Raw genomic sequence first — 14,137 nt, 5'->3', positions numbered from 1 at the left:
TTTTGCTATTGCAAATGCAGACCGTTTTAAATTTAATAAATAAACTTTGAAAATATAAAGAAATGTTTAAGAAAGATAGGAAAAAAAACATTGACCGCCTTTGAAAAAAAATATCTATTAGTGTTTTTTATCAAATGTGTCTTATTAAATATTTATCTCAATAATATACATACAATTATTTTACATACACTCGGTACCAGAATATTTTAATACGTGCAATAAATGAATTATTTCCCATTTACTGATTCAATGAAGAAAAATCTGTTTAATATTCTGAATCCCAACGAGGGATCTAGATTATTAAGCAAATTATTTGTTTAATAATCTAGATCCCTTATTAGGATTCAGAATATTAAATAAATCAAGTCAGTTTATCAGAAATTTAACTGACACAAGACAAAAAAATATAATTACTACATTAGTCCTTTGTAGGCCTTATATCTACTTTAGATGAAAATTTGAATACGAGTTAGTTAAGTTTAGTGTCGCCACATAGCGGCAAGTAAAGAAACACATGTTATACATTTTCGCTATGTTAAAATGTTGCTGCAACATTGCCAAAGTAATATTACAAAATAATGTCTCTGCAATATTTCTGCAGCATTACACTGCTATGTGCAATGTTGTAACATTGCAGCAATGTTGATGCAAGCTTCTGTGCTGTATGGGATTATATATAATAATAATAAAGAATAAATATAATAAATATAATAAAATAAACATACTACACACACGGAAAATATTATATATAATAATAATAATAGTAATAATAAAGAATAAATATAATAATAAAATAAAGAATAAAGAATGAAAAATAAAATCATAAAGAATAAATAATAATTATATATACAACTTACATCATGTAGCTCCAATATATCCTTCCAAATATTTCTGCAATCATTTTAACACATAATATAATTACAAGAGAGAAAGAGGAAGAGAAACTTAATATAAAATATAATAATAATACATTTAAATTCAAATTTATAAATTCTGCATATTCATAACTATGACTATGCAGAAGATTATTCTTTCTCACATTATGTTATTATTTATTTGGGCTGTGCAGCAACATAATATAATGTAACAGAAAATAATCTTCTATATAGTTACATAATTATGACTATATACAAGTTTTTAGAACTGCGTAGCAACATAACATAATGTAAGAGTGAATAATCTTCTTTGAGCCACATAATTATGACTATATACAAGTTTTTAGGACTGCGTAGTAACATAACATAATGTAAGAGTGAATAATTTTCTGCAAGCCACATAATTATGATTATATAATATTTCTGCAATCATAGAAGTTTATATATTTGCTGTGTAGCCAAGAATGATTGTAGAAATATTATATAATCATAATTATATGGGTACGCAGAAGATTATTTTCTTTCACATTATCTTATATTATTTATTATAACTGTACTGCAAATAAAAATAATTATTATTAATAATAGAAAGAGAGAAAAGCTTACCTGTTTAGGAACATTTTCTTCAGATGTATCCATATTTTGTAACACTTTTTTTCTGATAAATATAACTTCACGATAAATAACTTCACAATTATAACTTCACAATTTAATAATAATTACTGACAACAATTTATTATCATCAATAACAATAATTTGACATATAGGATTATGTCAATTATTATTCCCGCCACTACTTCGGCTGCGTTCCACTTAACGATAATTCCCTATACGGTTGCTTAGAACGAATCTTATTGGTGAATCATTTTGCTTCTTAGATTCATTCGCAGCCAATGAGAGGACGTATAGACGAAATAATATTATTTTTCCGCTTTTTATTAATAAAACAAATAACGATAATTATATGCTTGATACCTTCCTTGATTAATAAGAAATTGATGTGCAAAAGATGATATCAAATTACGTTGTAGTTATCGAGAATACCTGTCACAATCAATCCGAGCTCGGTGAAACGCATACTCTCTCTGTCTTTTTTGCCAACCGTAGGTTGGGGCAGCAGTCGGGAGTAAAAATATATGTACTAGGATTATTACATATGTAATAAAATAATATTAACGATACTTCATATGGGCTGTGTACTAGAGGCGTGCAAATCTGCTCTCACTCCCGCTCGTTCCCGACAGCGAGACTGGATTCTCGAGACTCAGATTATCGGGAGCGCTGTTATCGAGAATAGAAGTTCGGGAACGATGCTCTATTAGATGGAGTGGGGGTAGAAATCTACCTCGCTGTCGGGAACGAGCGGAAGTGAGAGCAGATTTGCACGCCTCTACTGTGTACGTCAATGAGCGCTCGGCATATATTTCGTCCGCTTAGCAACTAAATTTGTTTGTAAAAATTACAGGCACGTTTATCACTGTGATGTGAATAGTTTTAATTGTGAAAGAATATAATATTATTATAATTCTTGCATCCTTTCAAGGTAAGTATTTATTAAGCATATTATTAAGTATACATTGACTAAAATTAAAAAAAAAATGTTTATATTACTTATCTTCAATAAATATTTATAAGTTATAAAAATATTTTTTGATAATTGTAGATGAGTGATGATTATAAATATAGATTAGTGTAATTTAAAAGCACAAAAAGCAATGTCAAGTGTTGACATAGTGCAAAGGAGTGGATAACGTGGGAAACAAAAAAAAATTCTTATTCTGTTTTATGCCACCACCTTATAATAAAAAAAAATTAAACAAACTTCGAAATACAGGGTATTCGGAAATTCAATCGACAAATTTTCAAAATTTTCATTTTTTGCAAATGAACCTGGGGTCGGAAACGTGTCATTACATCGCTACGGCATACGGAGTGTTCGAAAAAGTCGGGACTTCGAAATATCACAAAAAATAGAAGTTTTACAAAAAATTGTTTCAAACAAAAGTTGTAGGGTGTAAAAAGGTCTATTTACTGGCGCCATGTGTTTGACCTTGGATGGCGTCGCCAAGGTCACGACAAGGCCACCTTGAATTTTTGAAATGGAACCCTCCACTTTTTATTGCATATTCTTGTAGCCCTTCTCGAGACCTTTTCAAAGCACTAATTTTACCAACTTTAAGTAAGCCGTTTCGAAGTTATCGAGCTTTTCATGGTAAGATGTCTCGCCCACGAAGACAAGAGATCCAAACACAAATTCGATTCCCAGATTGGAAGATGATCTAGCCAACCATGGCAAGATCGGTGGCTGATCCAGTCGATGAAGGCAAGATCGGTGCCTGATCCAGCCGAATCGGATTTGTGCAACTTTACTCAATAATTACCGCTTTATTAAGCATTATGGAAAAAAATGGTTCAGGACTTTTCGACTCGATTTTTAATCAGGAATAACGCTATTTGCTCCGTGGGCGCTTTTTCAATTACACCCTGTATACACACTCTCATCACACCAGATAATGCGCTATTAATTATAAAATTTTTTAATTATATCATTATTTTTTATGTTAAATTCAATCAGTTATTTTCATGAATAAATGTAAAATTTTGTGATTAAATTTTTCTATTAATTAATTATCCCGTTCTCATTCCTAGTTGTTAAGATTCGCACTTGGTTCCGCCCCGAGTAAAAGGGATTAAATTTCCTTACCGAAAAGGAAACCACTGAGCGAACGTTCGAAGGACAAAGTAACAGCGACTCAAAAAGAGTCGTTTGCCTGTTTCTCGAGCCTTAAAGTTCATTCGACTCAAGTTGCTTACCTCCTATTGCGACTTTGAGAAAATATCTGTGTTATGCCCTTCCTTCGACCCATCCTTCTCCGGGCCTGGACGTAACAGAAGGATTTCATATGAGAATTGTGAAGAGACTAATTAAAGAGAAGAAAAATGATGATAATCAATCTCGAAAAAGAGAAAAGGAAGAAGATTCTGTAATAATTAAAACAGATGAAAAAACATATGAATTAATATTGAGCAAAGAAAAACTCAATGTAAGATGGAAAAAGTGTCCTGTGTTTAATCATATTAATGTTAAAAGATGTTTTAAATGCTGGGGTTATTTTCATATTGCGAAAAATTGTACTCGAGACGAAACATGCCACAAATGTATTGGAAAGCATAAAGCATTTGAATGCACGAAAACCAAGAAGAGATGCGTAAATTGTATGTTTAAAATTCAAGCATACAACAAACAAGCATACAAGAAAAGTATGAAGTTTAAAAAAGTATAGGAAGGGAAACAATGATTTTCAGACGATATAAAAGAAGCAGCAAATAAAAGGGATGAAGCGTATAAAGCAGTGGTACGACGATGTGAAACAGAATTGACTGCAGTTTAAAACTGAAAGAAATGCGGTAGTTAAATTAATCAGGGAAAAGAAGAAGGAATATTATGAAAATATGATAGGTAGTAATAAAAGAAAACTATGTGAAAATGTGGAAAACCTTGAAAGAATTAATTAGAGGCGAACTAAAAGGTATAAAAAAGGTATAAAAGATATAGATAATATAGATTTTAAGATATTAGACATTTTAACGGATGTAACGTAACTAATACATTTAATATATGTATATTATGTACACAGTATTAATAACATAGTAAAATTTATAAATATTGATAAGTCTAGGGACGCGAGTAGAAAAATTGATAAACTTCCGAAAAGCCCATACCTCCGATTGTTTTGAAATTTCATATATTATTGTATTTTGACGCACTGATTACAAATATGACAATGAAAATTGACGACAAGGTCATCTTCAAGGTCAAAATGAAGGAAAAATGGTTTTTCTGTATATTTTTTTCATTAGCTTAATAAATACTGATTCTAATAGAAAAAATTCCAAAAAATTAGACACACAGATTTGAGTTGAACCTTGCTTTGAATGAAAAATTGTAAACCCATGTGAAACCACTTCGTATTAAAAAGAGTATGCGTGGGCAGTGGGTTCCGCCTCCCTGTGGGGGGGGGCTGCACTATTAAAAACTAGACACATAGGTTCGGATTAAACCTCGCTTCGCGTGGAAAATTGTAAACCCATGTGAAATTGTAGAAACAAGTATCTTAGTCGATAGAACACTCAAAATGTTAATTTGCGTTTTTCTTGTAAAGTACTGCTCTTACATTAATAGTGTATAGAACATGAAAGTTACGTTTTTAAGAGAAGTACAACTTTTATTTGGATCTTTTTCTACTGGAATCAATATTTATTAAGATAATGAAAAAAATATACATAAAAACCATTTTTCCTTCATTTTGACCTTGAAGATGACCTTATCACCAATTTTCATTGTCATATTCGTAATCAGCGTAATCATCAAAATACAATAGCATACAAAATTTCAAAACAATCGGAGGTATGGACTTTTCGGAAGTGCACCCGAAAAATTATTCATATTATTGCAAATACAGAGATTAATATAGGAAACTTTGAGATGATTAATGTAGAGAATTTAAAGGAAATTATTATGAGACTGCCAAAAAGGAAAGGGACTGAAGAGGGAATAACTAGCGATATAAAGTCAGTGCTTAATAAAAGAGGAATTTGTTGAAGTAATAAATAATTATTTGAGAGAAGGTTGCTGTCTAAAGAGTTAGAAAACATCAATAATAATACTGATTCCAAAAATAGAAAAAACTAAAAAACAAGTAAATATAGACCTATTAACATACTACCAATGTGTATATGAGAAAGTGCTAGAATTAGTGGTAAAGAAGCAAATTGAAATGTATCTGAAATCTAATAGTATTATAACGAAACATCAATCAGGTTTTAGAAAACAGTATTCGTGTGAACCGGTAATTCAAACTGTTGACGAATGGAAATTAATAGTTAGCGAGGAAAAAATTGGAGTAATTTTTATGGATCTTAAGTGAGCTTTCGAAACAGTAGAAAAAGAAAAATTAATAGAAAAATTATATCAGTATGGAATTAGAGGGATGGCTTAGAATGGTTAAAATCATATTTAAACAATAGAATGCAGCAGGTTCGTTTCAACGATAAATGGTCTAAATTAATATGAATATGGAGTGCCGCAAGGATCTGCACTGGGACCTTGTTATTTATTGTTTATATTAATGATATTAAAATTTGTCCAGAAAGATGTAGTATAAAATGTTTGCGGATGATACATTAATATATGTAGATGGTGAAAGTAGTGTGCAGCTAGAGTCAAAAATGAACATGGCATTTAATATAGAAGAATGGATGAATAGAATAAGTTGAAAATAAATGCAAAAGAGACGAAGTTTCTATATGATAGGAGTATAAGAAAAGAAGTGAAAGGAAATATTGTATTGAAATGCTTGGATGGAACTGAGATAGAGCGAGTAGTGATAATGAAATACTTAAACATAATTATTGATGATAAGCTTCAATTTAAAGATCATTGTGATTATATGTTGAAAAAGATAGGAAAAAAGACAAGTGTTTTAAATAGAATAGGAAATTGTATATCAGCATACACTAGATTCCACCCAAACATAATATTAAAAGAGAAGAATACCTAACCTTTTTCAAAACCCTAGGGCAAAGATTTATTGGTGATTACAACGCCAAACATACATACTGAGGCTCGAGAATAATTACTGCTAAAAGTCACCAATTACTACTCGCAACCCGGGTACTAGGGCTGAATGTGATATCCACTGGAGAACCCATGTACTGGCCTTCTGACGGCCTTCTTGAGGCGAAAATCTCCAGACCTAATTAACTTCTGTGTAACTAAAGGCCATTGCTAATACACACATTAAGTGTAAATCTTCCTTTGAATTGTTGTCCGACTACTTTCCGGTGGTAATTATACTGAGTAGTATGATCGTACCGATCGGAAAAACTTGCAGACTTCACAGTGTAAGAAAACAAATTGGACTTACTTCCGACATTGTGTAGCCACTACTCTTAACACTAAACTATCATTAAAAACAGATGATGACATAACTGAAGTGGTGGAACACTTTAATAATTATTTACAACAGGCAGCTTGGAACTCCACTCCAACGAATCCTGGTATCAAAAGAGATAATTATTCCTTATTTATAAAGGAAATGATAGCAGAGGAACGATAAGTTAGAAAAACTTGGCAGCGGACTAGACACAATTCAATCGCATCACTGCACAGCACTGTTCAAACGACTTTTAAGTCAGGAAAGAAACAAGAGTGTATAAATTTATCTAGAAAAATTGGACGCCGCTACGGATTACTCCCTCTGGAAAGCGACGAAAAAGCTTAAACGACCCACAATTTTTCAATCACCAATACGTAAAAATGATAATACGTGGGCTTGCAGCACTGCCAAGAAAGTTGAAGTATTCGCTAAACATCTCAATGGGGTGTTTACACCAAATCCTGGAGAATGTACTCCAAAAATTGCACAAGAAATTATAGAATCTTTAAGTCAAATCGGTCAACCTGATACATATATAGAAAAGTGGGTAATTATGCATAAAAAGGGCCCACCCTTGCACAAATGTGTCATTGACATATGTTGTCAAGGTCATATCTCTAATTAATATTCTGAAGGTTTTAGCCGGCGGTCGTTCTTTATTCAAAAGTTATTAAAGTAAATTTATTTTTAAATTTATATAGAATTTAATACAATTTAATACAATTAAAAAATATCACAAATGTATGTGTACACACATACACACACACACACACATATGCGGGGGGTGCAAGGGGGACCTTCGGCCCCCCTCCCGCAACCACCCCGTCGGTAGGCAAGGTGGACCTCGCTTTACAACTTACAGCATATATCCATTGTGATTGAACTCTTCGCAATGCGTCCCCTACCGACGGGATGGTTGCGGGAGGGGGGCCGAAAGCCCCCCTTGCACCCCCCGCGAGCGCGCGCGTGTGTGTGTGTGTACACATACATTTGGGATATTTTTTAATTGTATTAAATTGTATTAAATTCTATGTAAATTTAAATAAATTTAAATAAATTTTTCTATATAAATTTGTTTACCTTTTTTTTATTTACCTTTAATTTACCTTTTTTTGCATTTTTCTTTGACTTACGAGTTCGACCGCCATTTTTAAGTTTCATATTCGTGTTCAGGAGGTAAAAATACGTAGGAATTGGGTATTCTTACCCATTATTTCATATAGGTGGGTTTTCCGAAGGATTACCTTATTTTTATATTTATTATTTTTATCCTTTTTCAGCCTATATCTCCAAACCTATTTGAGTCCGACCCTTATATACAGGGTGATTCAAAATAACCTAATTGTCCTTAAAATGACACATTCTTGAGTCAATTCTAAGACGATTTTTCCTTTGGCAAAATTTCGTCCGACGCTTAGTTTTTGAATTATTAAAAGAAGTAATTAACTTACGCGGGCGCCTGCTGCGATCACCTGATCGCTACAGACAAACACATGCGAATACATACATTCTCATTCTCTCTCTCTCTCTCTCTCTCTGCCTCTCTCTCTCCCTCCCTCTCACTCTTTCTCTCTCTCTCTCTCTCATTTGCTTACTCACTTTAAGTCATTATTATTCTTACTTAAATTATTATTTACTTTTTATTATTATACATTTTCGCTTTAATTATTATTATTATTTTAAATTGTAGTTTTTTTTATTTACGAGAGAGGGGAAAATGCATTTTATGCATCCTCACCGGGCGGTCCGGTGAGTTATGTGGGACTCGAGTACGAAGTCGAATTACCAACTCGGTACTCCCTACCCACTAAAAACCCCTCTCTTTCGCGAATTTTCTCTAACACTGTTTATTTGACATCCCGAAATCTGTTTTCACACAACACCAAAGAATAGTTATTATTACCTTGTTCGATGTATTGCTGTAATTCCTTGAGAAATGAATTTTCCGATAGATCGTACTTTCACTCAAACTGAACGTAGATATCACGTTCTAAGGGACAGAGATCCGCTGTAAATAATTAATCGAAAGTTCTTTTTTCTTTTATAAACTGTATTCTTTTATAAACTTCAACATAATCACATTCATTCACTCACTCGATAAGATGAGAAATTTACCAATGACTCTATCACTAATCACTATCAATCACTGTCGAATAATCACTGTTGGCAATTAAAAACCACTCGATTAAAGAAACACACGCGCACATACGTTATTACACGACGCGACGACGCGACGATATTTACCAGGCGACAGCAAATAGTTTTTGGTTATGATAAGTTACGGTAGGTTTTTCAATCAAACACATGTTCACGTTCGACAGCGCTGTTAGTACCTTAACCTACCGTAACCTACCATAACTAAAAACTGTTTGCTGTCGCCGGGTAAATATCGTCGCGTTGTCGCGTCGTCGCGTCATGTAATAACGTATGTGCGCGTGTCTTTCTTTAATCGAGTGGTTTTTAATTGCCAACAGTGATTATTCGACAGTAATTGATAGTGATTAGTGATAGTCATTGGTAAATTTCTCATCTTATCGAGTGAGTGAATGAATGTGATTATGTTGAAGTTTATAAAAGAATACAGTTTATAAAAGAAAAAAGAACTTTCGATTAATTATTTATAGCGGATCTCTGTCCCTTAGAACGTGATATCTACGTTCAGTTTGAGTGAAAGTACGATCTATCGGAAAATTCATTTCTCAAGGAATTACAGCAATACGTCGAACAAGGTAATAATAACTATTCTTTGGTGTTGTGTGAAAACAGATTTCGGGATGTCAAATAAACAGTGTTAGAGAAAATTCGCGAAAGAGAGGGGTTTTTAGTGGGTAGGGAGTACCGAGTTGGTAATTCGACTTGGTACTCAAGTCCCACATAACTCATCGGACCGCCCGGTGAGGATGCATAAAATGCATTTTCCCCTCTCTTGTAAAAAAAAAACAGTACAATTTAAAATAATAATAATAATTAAAGCTAAATTTATAATAATAAAAAGTAAATAATAATTTAAGTAAGAATAATAATGACTTAAAGTGAGTAAGCAAATGAGAGAGAGAGAGAGAGAGAGAGAGAATGAGAATGTATGTATTCGCATGTGTTTGTCTGTAGCGATCAGGTGATCGCAGCAGGCGCCTCGTGTAAGCACCCGCGTCTGACGGTGAATCGCGCCACCCTTGCCTGTCTCTTGTATCCGACCCGTCATAAGTTAATTACTTCTTTTAATAATTCAAAAACTAAGCGTCGGACGAAATTTTGCCAAAGAAAAGATCGTCTTAAAATTGACTCAAGAATGTGTCGTTTTAAGGACAATTAGGTTATTTTGAATCACCCTGTATATATACGAAATTACTCGGGAAAATCTCCCCTATAACATATTTAAAAATAAAGCAAATCGGTGAACAAATAAAGTAGAATCTTTATGTCAATATTTCTCACATTTATTTGTTAATAACTTTTGAATAAAGAACGACCGCCGGCTAAAACCTTCAAAATGTTAATCAGTGATAACATCTTCACAACATACGTCAATAACACATTTCTGCGAAGGTGGGCCCTTTTTATGCATAATTACCGAAAAGTGTATTGAAGGTGAAGTGTGCTCAATCTTAACGAAAAACATAAAGCACTCGGATTTGATAACAACTAAAATACTAACTGAACTACCTAGGGCATTACTCTCTTGACTCAGCTTTACAACGCTTTATTAAAGAGGAAATATGTTCCCCGCAATGGAAAGTTGCCCAAATTACAATGATATTAGAATCAAGAAAAAGTCCTGATGACGTTAAATCGTATCGTCCAATTAGTTTACTGCCGATTTCTTACAAAATTTTGGAGCTCCTCTTAAAAAGAATTATGTCTATCTAAAGAAAACACCTGATTCCTGAACATCAATTCGGATTCAGGTACAAACACGGCACTATTGGACAAGTCCATAGGCTTGTGGATAAAATAAACATCACCTTCGTACAAAAGAAATACTGCTCTGCAGTTTTCCTTGATATATGCCAAGCATTCAACTGAATTTGGCATAAAGGTCTATTGTACAAAATTTAAAAAATGATGCCAACAAACTATTATAAAATCATATCTTAGTAACCGACACTTCTTTATTAAACACATGACATATCAAATCTCCATAAAATTTATGCTGGAGTGCCACAGGGAAGTGTTCTCGAACCAACCTTGTATCTTTTATACTTCTGACCTTCCAGAAAGAAATGGGGTCATTATAAGAACTTTTGTTGATGATATTGTTGACCTTACTGTAGACAAGAACCCTATTCTTGCCTTTGAAAAACTACAAAAAAGTCAGTATCACATTATGGTTAAAAAAATGGCACATCAAGGCTAATGAGGCTAAATTGAGTTTGCCACTTTCACCTACAAAGAGATATATGTTCACCAGTTAAACTAAATAATATGGCGATTCCACAAGCAAACAAAGCTAGATATTTAGGATTATACTTGAATAGACGGCTAATTTGGTGAAAACATATATTTACTAAATGAGAGACTTTGGGACAAAAACTAAGGAATTTATTCTGATCAATAACCGAAAATCACAACTATCCCTCAATAACAAACTACTCCTCTATAAGTGCCTAAAACTCATCTGGTCATGTGAAATACAATTATGAGGCACATCAGCCAACTCGAATATTGAAATACTTCAGCGATTTTAATCTAAATATCTTCGTATAATCACTGACGCACCATGGTATACCATCAATGATTGCTTCCATTGTGAGCTAGGAGTTCCAACCATTAAGGAAAAGATCAAAGCGCATATCAAAACCTACAAAAAACGAATTGAAGATCATCCAAACCAACTAGCATTTGAATGAATCCAAAGAAAGTTTTTTATAGATTAAAAAGAAGAAGACTTAATTAATTAAATTTAATTAATTTATGTATTTCTTTGGATATGTTACTGGACATATACCGTACAAATCTGTTTTTTTCTTATATAAATATTGCTGAATGTCACAAGACAGATCGTATTATTTCCTTATAAATAAAAAAATATACTAGATGTATTGTATATATAAGGCAATCATAGCACCTCACTTGGAATATTGTGCAACGTTGGTAATGGAGATATGGTAGAAACACAGCTATAAATTGTAAGTAGCGTAAAATCGGACAATGAGAGTTATATTACAATATGTGATAGATACATATCAAATCTAGCTATCATTCAATAGCTATCAAAGGTATCACTCTCGTGTATTCTGCCTCTCATTGACCGAATGAGTATAAACACGCCTGACCTCCACCCACATACATCCCTATCTTTCCTGGAAACTAACCACAGTCCATTTAGAGTCCATCCGTCACTATTTTCCATTGGCACATTGGAGATATTATTATTTACTAGAAGAATCTTGAGGGATGTAATCACTCTAAGGCGTTGTGCTCGAGGGTTCTTACAAAGGCCAATCGGAAGCCAGCATGCAGTACATGCGAATATCTCCGCCGGCACTTATTCAGTCAGCGAGCGACCTTTTAAGGGTCCTCCGTAGCAATCCACATTGCATCCATCGAGCAAGATTCCAATATCGCTTTGGAGTCGCATATTACTGTTAAATAGCGGCATTTAGATGTGAGATCTGGACAGCTCGGTGAGTTTAGAACAGTTGGAAAGCGAAAGATTCGAGTTCGATTCCCGATCCAGTTACTTACATCTCACATATTTTTCTAGTCCACGAATATTGTTTTCTAGCACTTATTCGTTGGGCTGAAAAATGTATGAATGCTTTCTTTATAGGATATACGTTGATGCCGTTGCCACAGATGGATTCTACCGCTCGTTGACCGACTGAGCGTATTGACATTTCTTCCCACATACATCCCTATCTTTACTATATTTATCGTTTTCACAACATCACATGCATTAGTAATATTATTATGTTGTAAAACAGTTACAAACTGTTTAAATTTTTCATTTACAAGATAGCTATTCTTACCTAACCAATTGTGCATATGATCGATATAATTTTTAAAATTAAATAGGTATAATAATATTAGTGGTTTCATGTACAAAGAATTGTCACATAATGTGAGTTTTACCATTTTTGATTGATGCATAACAAGCACTTCGATTGTTAGATCTCCAATTCATAACGGAGAAGCAGTCGATTGTAGAAATCGTTCAATGTCTGTACACGTTTTTGCATTAACAAATTCCACGTTGAAATAGGCAGTACTATTTGAATACCACGATTATTGTCGAGAATCAATTCCACGTACGATATAGCTCGAACGCTTATTCCAATGTCCAAATATTTATACGAGGTTAGAGCTTATCTTCTTCCAAGTATGCGAGCCGCACGACGAGACTGAATGCTATAAAAAATATAAATAATTAGACCAATATTTTAAAAAAATTAATAGATAAGAAATTTTTAAAATAATCGAAACTTACGTGTTGCATTTTTGCTTCTTACACGGTAGAGTTTCACCGTTTTGAATCGAAACGTAAAAATTTATGTTGCTTTCATCAGCAGTAAACCTTTCACACGTGCAATCGACGCAATACTGATCGTATTAAAATTATTATTAATTCTAATAGTATCACAAATTGCAATGTGAAAAGGATTATTGCTGATGCCGATATTTTCATTTCCTCTAATTTTTTTAAAGCGCCGATGTACGGCTGCTATTCGGTATAAGATTTAGCTGAATGTACGTCTGCTATTTGGAATGATCTAACTCCCTAGGCGTGAGATTTAACTGAATGCAATAAAAATTTCCAAGAAGTACGTGACAAAATGTGAAATTATCAATTATTAAAATGCACTAAAAGGCAATCCGATATACAGCTGCTATTCGGATAATTTTATTCTCAAGTGTAAGATTTAACTGAATGCACTAAAAATGCAACATACCCAGACATACAACTTGAAACTATTTCTTATCAGCAATCTTGGGACCTAGATGTTTGACAAAATGTGAGAAAAATGTGATGCCTGAGATAATATAAATCATGATAAAGAGGCACATTATCAATATTTTTGCCAGAGTATAATAACAATCACTTTGTAAAAAATGGCGGAGCAAGATCTGTATGAACATGCAGCTTTAGTGAATTCGGTGGAAGATTACATTGCGTGGGAACAACAATGCGACGAGTATATCAAGTCGCTGGAAGAACAAAGTTGAATAAAACGACCGCGATTATCGATTAGGAATCTGTAATCGCTCGGATCGCGCGCCTCAAAGGTCTAAAAAATTTTTTACGTTTTGTACACGCGTATGCCGGATGTAGCACGCATCAAATGGACTTGTGTGGCGTGAGATTGATACGACGTTCGAGAGTTG

Source organism: Camponotus vicinus, unplaced genomic scaffold (assembly GCF_025532165.1).
Source record: "Camponotus vicinus isolate PSW18456_S1 unplaced genomic scaffold, iyCamVici1.0 SCAF_10, whole genome shotgun sequence".
NCBI classification, from domain to species: domain Eukaryota; kingdom Metazoa; phylum Arthropoda; class Insecta; order Hymenoptera; family Formicidae; genus Camponotus; species Camponotus vicinus.
Note: the sequence above shows the minus strand (reverse complement) of the source record.